This window comes from Coregonus lavaretus, assembly GCF_964263955.1.
Source record: "Coregonus lavaretus genome assembly, chromosome: 1".
In the NCBI taxonomy this organism is placed as follows: Eukaryota; Metazoa; Chordata; class Actinopteri; order Salmoniformes; family Salmonidae; genus Coregonus; species Coregonus lavaretus.
Window position 1 is genome coordinate 73515136 of NC_139988.1, and position 17601 is coordinate 73532736.

The 17601-nt window shown below is 42.4% G+C and overlaps 2 protein-coding genes across 4 annotated transcripts in view; one reads left to right on the forward strand and one right to left on the reverse strand.

Moving 5' to 3' along the window:
- pagr1 (PAXIP1 associated glutamate-rich protein 1) overlaps positions 1-17601 on the forward strand; it is a 41485-nt gene that overhangs the window by 15373 nt on the left and 8511 nt on the right. The gene's annotated exons all lie outside the window — the stretch shown is intronic.
- tlcd3bb (TLC domain containing 3Bb) overlaps positions 11356-17601 on the reverse strand; it is a 65992-nt gene continuing 59746 nt past the window's right edge. Inside the window, exon 8 of the mRNA XM_084178870.1 lies at positions 11356-14216. The gene's annotated coding sequence lies outside the window, so the exon portion shown is untranslated. The remainder of the gene's footprint in view (positions 14217-17601) is intronic.

Consider the following 17601-nt stretch of genomic DNA (forward strand, 5'->3'; position numbering starts at 1 on the left):
GAGCTTCCGATTTTGACGCACAAAACCATTCACAACAAGTCTGATTAGTGGTCCCCCCCACTTTTCATGAAATATTTGCATAACGTCACAAACGCTGCTGACAAAGCGAATACAATACCCCATAATGACAAAGCGAAAACTGGTTTTTAGAAATACTGTATTTACATATTTGGAGAGGCACACACCTGTCTATATAAGGTCCCACAGTTGACAGTGCATGTCAGAGCAAAAACCAAGCCATGAGATCGGAGGAATTGTCTGTAGAGTTCCGAGACGGGATGTGTCGAGGCACAGATCTGGGGAAGGGTACCAAAACATTTCTGCAGCATTGAAGGTCCCCAAGAACACAGTGGCCTCCATCATTCTTAAATGGAAGAAGTTTGGAACCACCAAGACTCTTCCTAGAGCTGACTGCCCGGCCAAACTGAGCAATAAAGGGAGAAGGGCCTTGGTCAGGGAGGTAAGGAAGAACCCGGTGGTCACTCTGACAGAGCTCCAGAGTTCCTCTATGGAGATGGGAGAACCTTGCAGAAGGACAACTATCTCTGCAGCACTCCACCAATCAGGCCTTTATGGTAGAGTGGCCAGACGGTAGCCACTCTTTAGTAAAAGGCACATGACAGCCCGCTTTGAGTTTGCCAAAAGGCACCTAAAGGACTCTCAGACCATGAGAAACAAGATTCTCTGGTCTGATGAAACCAATATTGAACTCTTTGGCCTGAATGCCAAGTCTCACATCTGGAGGAAACCTGGCACCATCCCTACGGTGAAGCATGGTGGTGGCAGCATCATGCTGTGGGGATGTTTTTCAGCGGCAGGGACTGGGAGATTCTTCAAGAATGGAGCCGGAGAATAAAATAATTTGTAATTTATGATGTACATAATGTTTCTGCCACCAAAAAGAGCTTATGGATATCAGGACAGAGATTACTCGCCTCGTATTGGACTAAGATTATTTATTCAACGAGTCGGACGTGAAGCATATTCTACAGACACCCGACAAAGCCCAAATCCGAGACAGAGATATCGTGGATGTAGGTCGGGGTGCCTTGTAAGGATCCTACGGCGAGCGAGTAAACTGCCTCTTCCATCAATCCTATTAGCCAATGTTCAATCATTTGAAAATAAATTGGATGACCTAAGATTAAGGTTATCCTACCAACGTGACATTAAAAACTGTAATGGCTGAACAATGACATGGATAACATACAGCTGGCTGGATATACACTACATCAGCAGGATAGAACGGCTGACTCCGGTAAGAGAAGGGGTGGCGGTCTGTGTATATTTGTAAACAACAGCTGGTGTATAAAGTCTAATATTAAGGAAGTCTCGAGGTTTTGCCCGCCTGAGGGTAGAGTATCACATGATAAGCTGTAGACCACACTATTTACCAAGAGCGTTTTAATCAAAATTTTTCATAGCTGTCTATTTACCATCGCAAACCGATGCTGGCACTAAGATTGCACTCAATGAGCTGTATAAGGCCATAAGCAAACAGGAAAACGCTCATCCAGAGGCAGCGCTCCTAGTGGACGGGGACTTTAATGCAGGGAAACTTAAATCCGTTCTACCTAATTTCTACCAGCATGTTAAATGTGCAACCAGAGGGAAAAAAACTCTAGACCACCTTTACTCCACACACAGAGACGCATACAAAGCTCTCCCTCGCCCTCCATTTGGCAAATCTGACCATAATTCTATCCTCCTGATTCCTGCGTATAAGTAAAAACTAAAGCAGCACCAGTGACTCGGTTAATAAGGAAGTGGTCAAATGACGCAGATGCTAAGCTACAGGACTGTTTTGCTAGCACAGACTGGAATATGTTCCGGGATTCTTCCGATAGCATTGAGGAGTACATCACATCAGTCACTGGCTTCATCAATAAGTGCATCGATGACATCATCCCCACAGTGACCATACGTACATACCCCAACCAGAAGCCATGGATTACAGGCAACATCCGCACTGAGCTAAAGGATAGAGCTGCCGCTTTCAAGGAGCGGGACTCTAACCCGGACGCTTGTAAGAAATCCCACTATGCCCTCCGACGAACCATCAAACAGGCAAAGAGTCAATACAGGACAAAGATTGAATCGTACTACCTCGGCTCCGACTCTCGTCAGATGTGGCAGGGCTCAAAAACTATTACAGACTACAAAGGGAAGCACAGCCGCGAGCTGCCCAGTGACCCAAGCCTCCCAGACGAGCTAAATCACTTCTATGCTCGCTTCGAAGCAAGCAACACTGAAGCATGCATGAGAGCATCAGCTGTTCCAGATGACTATGTGATCACGCTCTCCGTAGCCAATGTGCGTAATACTTTTAAGCAGGTCAACATTCACAAGGCCGCAGGGCCAGACGGATTACCAGGACGTGTACTCCGAGCATGCGCTGACCAACTGGCAAGTGTCTTCACTGACATTTCCAACATGTCCCTGACTGAGTCTGTAATACCAACATGTTTCAAGCAGAACACCATAGTCCCTGTGCCCAAGGAAGCAAAGGTAACCTGCCTAAATGACTACCGACCCGTAGCACACACGTCTGTAGCCATGAAGTGCTTTGAAAGGCTGGTCATGGCTCACATCAACACCATTATCCCAGAAACCCTTGACCCACTCCAATTTGCATACCGCCACAACAGATCCACAGATGATGCAATCTCTATTGCACTCCACACTGCCCTTTCCCACCTGGACGAGAGGAACACCTACGTGAGAATGCTATTCATTGACTACAGCTCAGCGTTCAACACCATAGTGCCCTCAAAGCTCATCACTAAGCTAAGGACCCTGGGACTAAACACCTCCCTCTGCGACTGGATCCTGGACTTCCTGACGGGCCGCCCCCAGGTGGTAAGGGTAGGTAACAACGTATGCTGCTGCTACTCTGTTTATTGTCTATGCATAGTCACTTTAACTCTACCCACATGTACATATCGACTAACCGGTGCCCCCGCACATTGACTCTGTACCGGTACCCCCTGTATATAACCTCAATACTGTTATTTGATTTTACTGCTGCTATTTAATTTTAAAACTGCTTGGTTAAGGGCTTGTAAGTAAGCATTTCACTGTAAGGTCTACACCTGTTGTATTCGGCGCATGTGGCAAATGAAATTGTATTTGATTTAGTCAGGATCGAGGGAAAGATTAACAGAACAAAGTACAGATAGATCCTTGATGAAAACCTGCTCCAGAGCGCTCTGGACCTCAGACTGGGGCGAAGGTTCACCTTCCAACAGGACAACGACCCTAAGAACACAGCCAAGACAACGCAGGAGTGGCATTGGGACAAGTCTCTGGGACAATGTCCTTGAGTGGCCCAGCCAGAGCTCGTACTTGAACCCGATCTAACATTTCTGGAGAGACCTGAAAATAGCTGTGCAGCGACACTCCCCATCCAACCTGACCGTGCTTAAGAGGATCTGCAGAGAAGAATGGGAGAAACTCCCCAAATACAGGTGTGCCAAGCTTGTAGCGTCATACCCAATAAGAATTGAGGCTGTAATCACTGCCAAAGTTGCTTCAACAAAGTACTGAGTAAAGGGTCTGAATACTTATGTAAATGTGATATTTCAGTAATTTTTTTAAAATTATAATATATAAACCTATTTTTGCTTTGTCATTATGTGGTATTTTGTGTAGATTGATGAGGGGAAAAAACTATTTTAATACATTTTAGAATAAGGATGTAACGTAACAAAATGTGGAAAAATTCAAAGGGTCTGAATACTTTCCGAATGCACTGTATGTGCATATGTATAATACTTACATGCTCATGTGTGACACGTAGTATTTAAATGTTTATTACATATACACTGTATGTCCCTTATGTCATAATATACTGTATGTTACCTTATATGTTCATATATTTACATTTACATTTTAGTCATTTAGCAGACGCTCTTATCCGGAGCAACTTACAGGTAGTGAGTGCATACATTATTATTTTTGAAATTTTTTCATACTGCCCCCCCCCATGGGAATCGAACCCACAACCCTGGCGTTGCAAACGCCATGCTCTACCAACTGAGCTACATCCCTGCCGGCCATTCCCTCCCATACCCTGGACGACGCTGGGCCAATTGTGCGCCACCCCATGGGTCTCCCAGTCGCGGCCGGCTACGACAGAGCCTGGATACGAACCAGGATCTCTAGTGACACAGCTAGCACTGCGATGCAGTGCCTTAGACCACTGCGCCACTCGGGAGACCATATATATGTGTGACACACAGTATTCAAATGTTTATTACATATATGTTATAATACATGTTAACAATATGTGTTAACATACAGTACCAGTCAAAAGTTTGGACACACCTACTCATTCCAGGGTTTTTCTTTATTTTTACTATTTTCTTCATTGTAGAATAATAGTGAAGACATCAAAACTCTGAAATAACACATATGGAATCATGTAGTAACCAAAAAAGTGTTAAACAAATCAAAATATATTTTAGATTTTAGATTCTTCAAATAGACACCCTTTGCCTTGATGACAGCTTTGCACACTCTTGGCATTCTCTCAACCAGCTTCACCTGGAATGCTTTTCCAAAAGTGTTGAAGGAGTTCACACATATGCTGAGCACTTGTTGGCTGCTTTTCCTTCACTTTACAGTCCAACTCATCCCAAAACTTCTCAATTGAGTTGAGGTCAGGTGATTGTGGAGGCCAAGTAATCTGATGCAGCACTCCATCACTCTCCTTCTTGGTCAAATAGCCCTTACACAGCCTGGAGGTGTGTTTTGGGTCATTGTCCTGTTGAAAAATAAATGATAGTCCCATTACGCGCAAACCAGATGGGATGGCGTATCGCTGCAGAATGCTGTGGTAGCCATGCTGGTTAAGTGTGCCTAAATAAATCACAGTGTCACCAGCAAAGCACCTCCACACCATCACACCTCCTCCTCCATGCTTCACGGTGGGAACCACACATGCCGGAGTACCGTTGTCGAGGACAGTGGTGTGTCTCTATCACACGTGAAGGATCTTTTAAACAAACAAAAATAGTTCTACAAGCTGTTGTTACAACAACAAGAAAATGGCTTGAAGTGCTTCGTCCAAATACTGGTGGATTGGACTAATAAAAGAATGGACGACCTGACCAGAGAGGGCCAGGACCTAAAGAACAGTTTGCAGTTCTCCCAGGGGGTCAGCTCGATGAGTTGAAACAGGAGAACGGCAAGATTACAGCAATCTGTAAGTCATCAAGGCGTAACAACATGGTTGTGGACGGAATTGCAGAATCTCCACGAGACCTGGACGGAGTCTGAGGACAAAGTGAGAGAAATTATCTCTGAGAAATTGAAGATGGACCACAGGAAGATTGAGGTGGAGCGCGCCCACAGTACGGGAAAACCCACCACCGGCACAGGTGACAGGCCCAGGCCGATAGTGGTCAAGTTACTGAGGTTCAAGGACAAATGAGCTGTTCTGGAAAGAGCCAAGCACTTGAGAGGAACATAAATCTTTCTCAACAAGGATTATCCTGAAGCTGTGCGCCAGAAGAGGAAATAACTTATCCCAGCCATGAACGCTGCCAGAGCGCGTGGGGACATTGCTTACATCCGCTATGACAGGCTCATTGTCCACCCTCCCTCCCAAAAGCCTGGAAGGGATGAGCGAGCCTTCAACCCTGCAGCGCGCACACACACACACCAATTTGATTAATGGACTGCTGAATGTATATTTATTTATCTTGCTATTATGTCTATCTCTGATAAGCTACCCAGGAAAGGGCTGGAAATAGCCCATATTAATATATTTAGCCTTAGAAATAAGGTTCATGAAATAAATACAGTGGGGAGAACAAGTATTGATACACTGACGATTTTGCAGGTTTTCCTACTTACAAAGCATGTAGAGGTCTGTAATTTTTATTATAGGTACACCTCAACTGTGAGAGACGGAATCTAAAACAAAAATCATTGTATGATTTTTAAGTAATTAATTAGCATTTTATTGCATGATGTAAGTATTTGATACATCAGAAAAGCAGAACTTAATATTTGGTACAGAAACCTTTGTTTGCAATTACAGAGATCATACGTTTCCTGTAGGTCTTGACCAGGTTTGCACACACTGCAGCAGGGATTTTGGCCCACTCCTCCATACAGACCTTCTCCAGATCCTTCAGGTTTCGGGGCTGTCGCTGGGCAATACGGACTTTCAGCTCCCTCCAAAGATTTTCTATTGGGTTCAGGTCTGGAGACTGGCTAGGCCACTCCAGGACCTTGAGATGCTTCTTACAGAGCCACTCCTTAGTTGCCCTGGCTGTGTGTTTCGGGTCGTTGTCATGCTGGAAGACCCAGCCACGACCCATCTTCAATGCTCTTACTGAGGGAAGGAGGTTGTTGGCCAAGATCTCGCGATACATGGCCCCATCCATCCTCCCCTCAATACGGTGCAGTCGTCCTGTCCCCTTTGCAGAAAAGCATCCCCAAAGAATGATGTTTCCACCTCCATGCTTCACGGTTGGGATGGTGTTCTTGGGGTTGTACTCATCCTTCTTCTTCCTCCAAACACGGCGAGTGGAGTTTAGACCAAAAAGCTCTATTTTTGTCTCATCAGACCACATGACCTTCTCCCATTCCTCCTCTGGGTCATCCAGATGGTCATTGGCAAACTTCAGACGGGCCTGGACATGCGCTGGCTTGAGCAGGGGGACCTTGCGTGCGCTGCAGGATTTTAATCCATGACGGCGTAGTGTGTTACTAATGGTTTTCTTTGAGACTGTGGTCCCAGCTCTCTTCAGGTCATTGACCAGGTCCTGCCCTGTAGTTCTGGGCAGATCCCTCACCTTCCTCATGATCACTGATGCCCCACGAGGTGAGATCTTGCATGGAGCCCCAGACCGAGGGTGATTGACCGTCATCTTGAACTTCTTCCATTTTCTAATAATTGCGCCAACAGTTGTTGCCTTCTCACCAAGCTGCTTGCCTATTGTCCTGTAGCCCATCCCAGCCTTGTGCAGGTCTACAATTTTATCCCTGATGTCCTTACACAGCTCTCTGGTCTTGGCCATTGTGGAGAGGTTGGAGTCTGTTTGATTGAGTGTGTGGACAGGTGTCTTTTATACAGGTAACGAGTTCAAACAGGTGCAGTTAATACAGGTAATGAGTGGAGAAGAGCTGTGAGAGCCGGAATTCTTACTGGTTGGTAGGTGATCAAATACTTATGTCATGCAATAAAATGCAAATGAATTACTTAAAAATCATACAATGTGATTTTCTGGATTTTTGTTTTAGATTCCGTCTCTCACATTGTACCTATGATAAAAATGACAGACCTCTACATGCTTTGTAAGTAGGAAAACCTGCAAAATCGGCAGTGTATCAAATACTTGTTCTCCCCACTGTAACATGCTAACATCAGATAACATTCATATATTAGCCATTTCTGAGACTCACTTAGATAATTAATTTGATGATACAGCAGTAGCAATACAAGAATATAACATCTATAGAAGAGACAGCAATTCTTATGGGGGAGGTGTTACTGTATATATTCAGAGCCATATCCCTGTAATGCTTAGAGAAGATCTTATGTCAAGTGTTATTGAAGTGTTGTGGTTGCAGGTTCACTTACCACATCTAAAGCCTTTTCTTTTGGGGTTTTGCTATAGGCCGCCATGTGCGAACAGTCCGTATCTAAATAATATGTGTGAAATGCTTGATAGTGTATAGAACTTTTTTCTAAAGCTGTATCCGTACCCATTGGATGCTATATCCAAGAAAGCCAAAGTTCCAACAGCTGGGCCTAAGATAGTGTATATGAGATCATACAAAATATTTTGATGTGACTCATGTGGATGATGTAAAACATATTTGTTGGTCTGATGTGAGTAATAAGGAGCATCTAGACGCTGCACTTTGATTAATTTATGAAATTGCTTCTTCCAATTATTGATCAACATGCACCTGTTAGGAAACTGACTGTTAGAACTTTTAAGGCTCCATGGATTGATGAGGAATTGAAAAACTGTGGTTGAAAGAGATGGGGCAAAAAGAGTGGCTAATAAGTCTGGCTCCACATCTGACTGGTTGACTTACTGCAAATTGAGAAATGATGTGACTAAACTCAACAAAAAGAAGAAGAAACTGTATTATTCTGCCAAGATCAATGATATAAAGAATGATGGGGGGGAAAAAACTTTTGAGTACTTTAAATGAAATTATGGGGCAGAAAGACAAATGCAACTCCATCTTTCATTGAATCAGATGGCTTATTCATCACAAAACCATTTGATGTTGCCAATTATTTTAATTATTACTTCATTGGCAAAGTGGGAAAACTTAGGCAGGAAATGCCAACAATGAACAGTGAGCCATCATATTCATGCATAAAAAAAAACAAATAAGAAAGAAAAGCATTGCAAGTTTGAATTTTGTAAAGTTAGTGTGGGAGAGGTGGAATAATTATTGTTATCGATCAATAATGACAAACCTCCTGGCATTGACAACTTAGATGGAAAGCTACTGAGGATGGTAGCTGACTGTATAGGCACTCCTATCTGTCATATCTTTAATCTGAGCTAGAGGAAAGTCTTTGTCCTCAGGCCTGGAGGGAAGCCAAAGTAATTCGGCAACCCGAGAATGGTAAAGCAGCCTTTACTGGTTCTAACAGCAGACGTATTAAGCTTGCTGCCAGCTCTTCGCAAACTGTTGGAAAACATTGTTTGACCAAATACAATGCTATTTCTCTGTAAACAAATTAACAACATACTTTTAGCATGCTTATAGAGAAGGGCACTCAACATGTACTGTAAGTCGCTCTGGATAAGAGCGTCTGCTAAATGACTAAAATGTAAATGTAAATGTAAATGTACTGCACTGACACAAATGACTAATAATTGGTTGAAAGAAATTGATAATAAGAAGATTGTGGGAGCTGTACTGTTAGATTTCAGTGCAGCCTTTGATATTATTGACCATAACCTGTTGTTGAGAACTTGTGTTACAGTGAGGGAAAAAAGTATTTGATCCCCTGCTGATTTTGTATGTTTGCCCACTGACAAAGAAATGATCAGTCTATAATTTTAATGGTAGGTTTATTTGAACAGTGAGAGACAGAATAACAACAAAAAAATTCAGAAAAACGCATGTAAACATTTTTATAAATTGATTTGCATTTTAATGAGGGAAATAAGTATTTGACCCCCTCTCAATCAGAAAGATTTCTGGCTCCCAGGTGTCTTTTATACAGGTAACGAGCTGAGATTAGGAGCACACTCTTAAAGGGAGTGCTCCTAATCTCAGCTTGTTACTTGTATAAAAGAAACCTGGGAGTTGTGATCATCATCCACAGAAGCAATCAATCAATCAGATTCCAAACTCTCCACCATGGCCAAGACCAAAGAGCTCTCCAAGGATGTCAGGGACAAGATTGTAGACCTACACAAGGCTGGAATGGGCTACAAGACCATCGCCAAGCAGCTTGGTGAGAAGGTGACAACAGTTGGTGCGATTATTCGCAAATGGAAGAAACACAAAATAACTGTCAATCTCCCTCGGCCTGGGGCTCCATGCAAGATCTCACCTCGTGGAGTTGCAATGATCATGAGAACGGTGAGGAATCAGCCCAGAACTACACGGGAGGATCTTGTCAATGATCTCAAGGCAGCTGGGAAAAGCAAAGGAAACTGAACTAAATGACTATCGCTCCGTAGCACTCACCTCTGTCATCATGAAGTGCTTTGAGAGACTAGTCATGGATCATATCACCTCTACCTTACCTGTCACCCTAGACCCACTTCAATTTGCTTACCGCCCCAATAGATCCACAGACGATGCAATTGCCATCACACTGCCTTATCCCATCTGGACAAGAGGAATACCTATGTAAGAATGCTGTTCATTGACTATAGCTCAGCATTTAACACCATAGTACCTTCCAAGCTCATCATTAAGCTCAAGGCCCTGGGTCTGAACCCCACCCTGTGCAACTGGGTCCTGGACTTCCTGACGGGCCGCCCCCAGATGGTGAAGGTAGGAAACAACATCTCCACTTCGCTGATCCTCAACACTGGGGCCCAAAAGGGTGCGTGCTCAGCCCCCTCCTGTACTCCCTGTTCACCCATGACTGCGTGGCCAAGCACGCCTCAACTCAATCATCAAGTTTGCAGACAACACAACAGTAGTAGGCTTGATTACCAACAATGACAAGACAGCCTACAGGGAGGAGGTGAGGGCTCTTGGAGTGTGGTGCCAGGAAAATAACCTCTCACTCAACGTCAACAAAACAAAGATGATTGTGGACTTCAGGAAACAGCAGATGGTGAACCCCCTATCCACATCGACGGGACTGCAGTGGAGAAGGTGGAAAGCTTCAAGTTCCTTGGCGTACACATCACAGACAAACTGAAATGGTCCACCCACGCAGACAGTGTGGTGAAGAAGGCGCAACAGAGCCTCTTCAACCTCAGGAGGCTGAATAAATTTGGCTTGGCACCTAAAACCCTCACAACTTTTACAGATGCACAATTGAGAGCATCCTGTCGGGCTGTATCACCGACTGGTACGGCAACTGCACTGCCCGCAACCACAGGGCTCTCCAGAGGGTGGTGCGGTTTGCCAAATGCATTACAGAGGGCAAACTACCCGCCCTCCAGGACACCTACAGCACCCGATGTCACAGGAAGGCCAAAAAGATAATCAAGGACATCAACCACCCGAGCCACTGCCTGTTCCCCCGCTATCATCCAGAAGGCGAGGTCAGTACAGGTGCATCAAAGCTGGGATCGAGAGAATGAAAAACAGCTTCTATCTCAGGGCCATCAGACTGTTAAATAGCCATCACTAGCACATTTGAGGCTGCTGCTGCCTATTGAAATCACTGGCCACTTTAAGAAATGAAACACTAGTCACTTAAATAATGTTTACATATCTTGCACTACTCATCTCATGTATATACTGTATTCTATAATATTCTACTGTATCTTAGTCCATGCCGGTCTGTCAAGGCTTGTCCATATATGTATATATTCTTCAATTCCATTCTATACTTAGATTTGTGTGTATTGGGTATATGTTGTGAAATTGTTAGATTTTACTTCACTGTCGGAGCTAGAAGCACAAGCATTTCACTACACCCGCAATAACATCTGCTAAACACATGTATGTGACAAATAAAATTGTATTTTATTTTATTCAATGGTTGTAAAGATGGGGAGAGGTCTGTCCGTAAGAAAGAGATGCTCTACTTTTTTGACACCACACTCCAAAAAGCAAGTTCTGCAGGCTCTAGTTTTGTCTAATCTTGATTATTGTCCAGTCGTGTGGTCCAGTGCTGCAAGGAAATACCTAGTTAAGCTGCAGCTGGCCCAAAACAGAGCGGCACGTCTTGCTCTTCATTCATCATAATCAGAGGGCTGATATAAATACTATGCATACCAGTCTCTCTTGGCTAAGAGTTGAGGAGACTGACTGCATCACTTAATCTTTTTACAAGAAACATTGTGTTGAAAATCCCAAATTGTTTGCATAGTCAACTTACACACAGCTCTGACACACACACTTACCCCACCAGACATGCCACCAGGGGTCTTTTCACAGTCCCCAAATCAGAACAAATTCAAGAAAGCGTACAGTATTATATAGAGCCATTTATTGCATGGAACAGACAAAGCAACACCTCACGGCACAACGCCTCTCCCCTATTTGACCTAGATAGTTTGTGTGTATGTATTGATATGTAGGCTACGTGTGCCTTTAAAAATGTATGTAGTTATGTCCTTGAGCTGTTCTTGTCTATTAATGTTCTGTATGTTTCATGTTTTGTGTGGACCCCAGGAAGAGTAGTTGCTGCTTTTGCAACAGCTAATGGGGATCCTAATAAAATACCAAAATATTCTGCGTCTCACAAAGACACTGCGGTTGGAACCGAAAATCTCACATTTGGACTCATCAGACCAAAGGACACCTTCCACCTGTCGAATGTCCATTGCTCGTGTTTCTTGGGCCAAGCCAAGTCTCTTCTTCTTATTGGTGTCCTTTTAGTAGTGGTTTCTTTGCAGCAATTCGACTATGAAGGCCTGATTCACGCAGTCTCCTCTGAACAGTTGATGTTGAGATGCGTCTGTTACTTGAACTCTGAAGCATTTATTTGGGCTGCAATCTGAGGTGCAGTTATTATTCTAATGAACTTAACTCTGGGTCTTCCTTTCCTGTGGCGGTCCTCATGAGAGCCAGTTTCATCATAGTGCTTGATGGTTTTTGCGACTACACTTGAAGAAACTTTCAAAATTCTTGAAATGTTCCGTATTGACTGACCTTCGTGTCTTAAAGTAATGATGGACTGTTGTTTCTCTTTGATTATTTGACCTGTTCTTGCCATAATATTCCACCCCTACCTTGTCACAACACAACTGATTGGCTCAAACCCATTAAGAAGGAAATAAATTCCACAAATTAACTTTTAAGAAGGCACACCTGTTAATTGAAATGCATTCCAGGTGACTACCTCATGAAGCTGGTTGAGAGAATGCCAAGAGTGTGCAAAGCTGTCATCAAGGCAAAGGGTGGCTACTTTGAAGAATCTCAAATATGAAATATATTTTAATTTGTTTAACTCTTTTTTTATTTACTACATGATTCCATATTAGTTATTTCATAGTTTTGACGTCTTCACTATTATTCTACAATGTAGAAAATAGTAAAAATAAAGATAAACCCTGGAATGAGTATGTGTGTCCAAACTTTTGACTGGTGCTGTATGTTTCGGGAGCATTATTTCAGTGATACTTGTAGTTATGGTAATAAAACATTATAACAAATGACACAAAAAAACAAAAACTTAATTTAATTCTATTCATTTTTTCTAAAAAAATTTCTTTCCTTTTGTTGCATCCGGGAAGCGCTCCATGACAGCATCTGTGGCGGGAAAGCAACAAATATAAGATAAAGAGCACATAGAACAGTTAGGGTTTGGGGTCTTAAAATTAAATAATAATAATGTGAAAAGTTTATCAGATTTAGTTTAATAAGAAATCCTTGACCATGTAATGCCCTATTTGTAATGATTGATAGGTAAATTCAATTAAGGGATAGTTCACTTTTTTACACCTTATAGTCAGTCAGATGGTTCCTTACACTGAAACTAGTCTATGGGCCAGGAGAAACTGTAATCCATGATTTACAGTTGTTTAAATAGCCAGTATTAACTTGAGGGGATTTAAGCCACCAACATTGAACTTTGACAAATTGCACCCATCACCCCCATAGTTTTTTTTGTTAGCCATCTGACTATAAGGTGTAAAAAACTTAACTATCCCTTTAACATCCTTCAATTTATTGAATTGAAATTGACCCCAACCGTGTTATGGTGTATTACCTTTTTTAATGGGATACTGCAAGATTTTGATATTTAGGTTGTTTTTCTGCTTGCCCAGAGTCAGATGAAACCATGAATAAACAATGTGTCTCTGCGTGCAGTTTGGAGATTATTGAAGTTAGCATATCGTTAGCTTAGCACAATTGCTAGAAATCTTCCAGTATATTAACCAGCAGATCACAACGTTGTATCTGTGTCAATGGCGCTGCCCATGTGTTCACAGATGCCATAATGAGACAGATACAATGCTGCGATCTCTATACATCTCTATGCGACAACAGGACAGAGCATGAGGAAGTGGATAGAATCTTGTTTCTTTTGATTATTAGTCAAATTAACAAATGTATAAAATATTGATTACTATGTATAGCTTCATAAGACTGTAAATGACACACCACCCAGCTTTGGAGTTGTTGAAGGTCTGTTTTTGAGAGGAGCTGGCTACTGTGGGAGACTTGCAGTAATTGCGCTAAGCTAACTATGTGCTAACTTCAATAATCTCCAAACTGCACGCTGAGACATAAAAATGGCTTCCATGAGTTTGTCTGACTCTGAGAAAAACAACCTAAATCTTGCAGAATCCCTTTAAGCCATGTCAGTGTCTGGAATAATATTCACCATTCTTTCTGCCATGAGTCATTTATAAGTCATATTATTTTTACATTTTACATTTTAGTTATTTAGCAGACACTCTTATCCAGAGCGACTTACAGTTAGTGAGTGCATACATTTTAAAAACAATATCATGACGATACCCGCACACTGTCAAATGCTCATTTGCAATCGATGATTAAAACGTACTCACCAATTATTGCGATCACGTTTTCAGGATCTAATCTGTCTTTTTTCTCCCCATCTTCTCCCCTTATAGTTTTGCCACCTACAATTGTTCCAAAAAAAAGTTCAACGTGTCAAATAATTATCCAAAGGCATAATGCCACAGCCCGATTATTTCAATTTGAGTTAGGTCTGAAGATGACTCTGGCTTAGCTGTACAACGCTACAAATATTACATACATATAACGATTGTCCCATAGAATTAGAATGGCTAGAACGGTGTTGGTTTAAGTGAACAGCAAGTAGACACTTTTTCACAGACAATGTATCTCCGACCCAACACCTGTTATCCTTATACAGTGCATTCGGATAATATTCAGACCCCTTGACTTTTTCCACATTTTGTTACGTTACAGCCTTATTCTAAAATGGATTCAATTGTTTTTTTCCCTCATCAATCTACACATAATACCCCATAATGACAAAGCAAAAACAGGTTTTTAGAAATGTTTGCAAATTTGACGAACTGACGCGTTGGAAAGGTTGCATCCTATGACGGTGCCACGTTGAAAGTCACTGAGCTCTTCAGTACGGGCCATTCTACTGCCAATGTTTGTCTATGGAGATTACATGGCTGTGTGCCTGATTTTATCCACCTGTCAGCAACAGGTGTGGCTGAAATAGCCGAATCCACTAATTTGAAGGGGTGTCCACATACTTTTGGTGATGTAGTGTAGCTCAGGCACTAGGAAGCTCTCTCATCCATTTACAGTTGAAGTCGGAAGTTTACATACACCTTAGCCAAATACGTTTAAACTCAGTTTTTCACAATTCCTGACATTTAATCCTAGTAAAAATTCCCTGTCTTAGGTCAGTTAGGATCACCACTTTATTTTAAGAATGTGAAATGTCAGAATAATAGTAGAGAGAATGATTTACTTCAGCTTTTATTTCTTTCATCACATTCCCAGTGGGTCAGAAGTTTACATACACTCAATTAGTATTTGGTAGCATTGCCTTTAAATTGTTTAACTTGGGTCAAACGTTTCGGGTAGCCTTCCACAAGCTTCCCACAATAAGTTGGGTGAATTTTGGCCCATTCCTCCTGACAGAGATGGTGTAATTGAGTCAAGTTTATAGGCCTCCTTGCTCGCACACGCTTTTTCAGTTCTGCCCACACATTTTCTATAGGATTGAGGTCAGGGCTTTGTGATGGCCACTCCAATACCTTGACTTTGTTGTCCTTAAGCCATTTTGCCACAACTTTGGAAGTATGCTTGGGGTCATTGTCCATTTGGAAGACCCATTTGTGAACAAGCTTTAACTTCCTGACTGATGTCTTGAGATGTTGCTTCAATATATCCACATAATTTTCCTTCTTCATGATGCCATCTATTTTGTGAAGTGCACCAGTCCCTCCTGCAGCAAAGCACCCCCACAGCATGATGCTGCCACCCCCGTGCTTCACGGTTGGGATGGTGTTATTCGGCTTGCAAGCGTCCCCCCTTTTTCCTCCAAACATAACAATGGTCATTATAGCCAAACAGTTCTATTTTTGTTTCATCAGACCAGAGGACATTTCTCCAAAAAGTACGATCTTTGACCCATGTGCAGTTTCAAACCGTAGTCTGGCTTTTTTATGGCGGGTTTGGAGCAGTGGCTTCTTCCTTGTTGAGCGGCCTTTCAGGTTATGTCGATATAGGACTATTTTTACTGTGGATATAGATACTTTTGTACTTGTTTCCTCCAGCATCTTCACAAGGTCCTTTGCTGTTGTTCTGGGATTGATTTGCACTTTTCACACCAAAGTACGTTAATCTCCAGGAGACAGAACGCTTCCTTCCTGAGAGGTATGACGGCTGCGTGGTCCCATGGTGTTTATACTTGCGTACTATTGTTTGTACAGATGAATGTGGTACCTTCAGGCGTTTGGAAATTGCTCCCAAGGATGAACCAGACTTGTGGAGGTCTACAATTTTTTTCTGAGGTCTTGGCTGATTTCTTTTGATTTTCCCATGATGTCAAGCAAAGAGGCACTGAGTTTGAAGGTAGGCCTTGAATTACATCCACAGGTACACCTCCAATTGACTTAAATGATGTCAATTAGCCTATCAGAAACTTCTAAAGCCATGACATCATTTTCTGGAATTTTCCAAGCTGTTTAAAGGCACAGTCAACTTAGTGTATGTACACTTCTGACCCACTGGAATTGTGATACAGTGAATTATAAGTGAAATAATCTGTAAACAATTGTTGGAAAAATTACTTGTCATGTACAAAGTAGATGTCCTAACCGACTTGCCAAAACTATAGTTTGTTAACAAGAAATGTGTGGAGTGGTTGAAAAACGAGTTTTAATGTATGTAAACTTCTGACTTCAACTGTATATGCAGAGGATGCAGTCTTATACTCAGCTGGCCCCTCCTCAGATTGTGTTAAACGCTCTACAACAAAGCTTTCTTTGCCCTTGTTCTGAACACCTCCAAAACAAAGGTCATGTGGTTCAGTAAGAAGAATGCAAAACCCCTCTTTTCAGTTCACTGTAGCTAGCGACTGGAACGAGCTGCAAAAAACACAAACTGGACAGTTCTATCTCCATCTCTACATTCAAAGACTCAATCATGGACACTCTTATTGACACTTGTGGCAGCTTCGCGTGATGTATTGTCGTGTCTACCTTTTTGCCCTTCGTACTGTTGTCTGTGCCAAAAATTTTTTTACCATATTTGTGCTTCTACCATGTTGTGCTGCTAGTCTGTTGTCATGTTGTGTTGCTACCATGCTGCGTTGTCATGTGTTGCTGCCATGTTGTGTTGTCTTAGTTCTCTCTTTATTTAGTGTTGTGGTGTCTCTTGTCGTGATGTGTGTGTTCCTACATTTCAATTTTTATTCCCAGCCCCCATCCCCGCAGGAGGCCTTTTGCCTCTTGGTAGGCCGTAAAATAAGAATTTGGTCTTAATTGACTTGCCTAGTTAAATAAAGTTTAAATAAAAATATTAGCACCCAGGCCAGGAGCTAGTACTTTGATGCACAGCATTTGGCCATCATAACTGTTGATAAATGCTACTTGTAGCCATCAATGAGCTTGTTGCACTTTTCTACTGGCAATTTGCCCACTCTTCACCTGTGTTTGAGGGGTGCTTTAGTTTAGAGTCTAGACCAACTGCTGTCTTCAGATCTTGCCATAGGTTTTCGATGGGATTCAGATCTGGACTCATTGCTGGCCACTCCAGAACAGTCCAGAATTTCTTCCTTAACCTTTCCTAGATGCTTTTTGATGTGTGTTTGGGGTTGTTTTCCTGATGAAAGACCCACAACCTTCGACAGAGACCCAGGTTTTGGACACTGGGTTGAACATTGGACTCCAAAACACCTTGATAATCTGCTGATTTCATGATACCTTGCACATTCAAGGCCTTCCACACCAGAGGCTGCAAAGAAACCCCACTGCATTATCGAACCTCTGCCATGTTTGATTCTTTGAATGC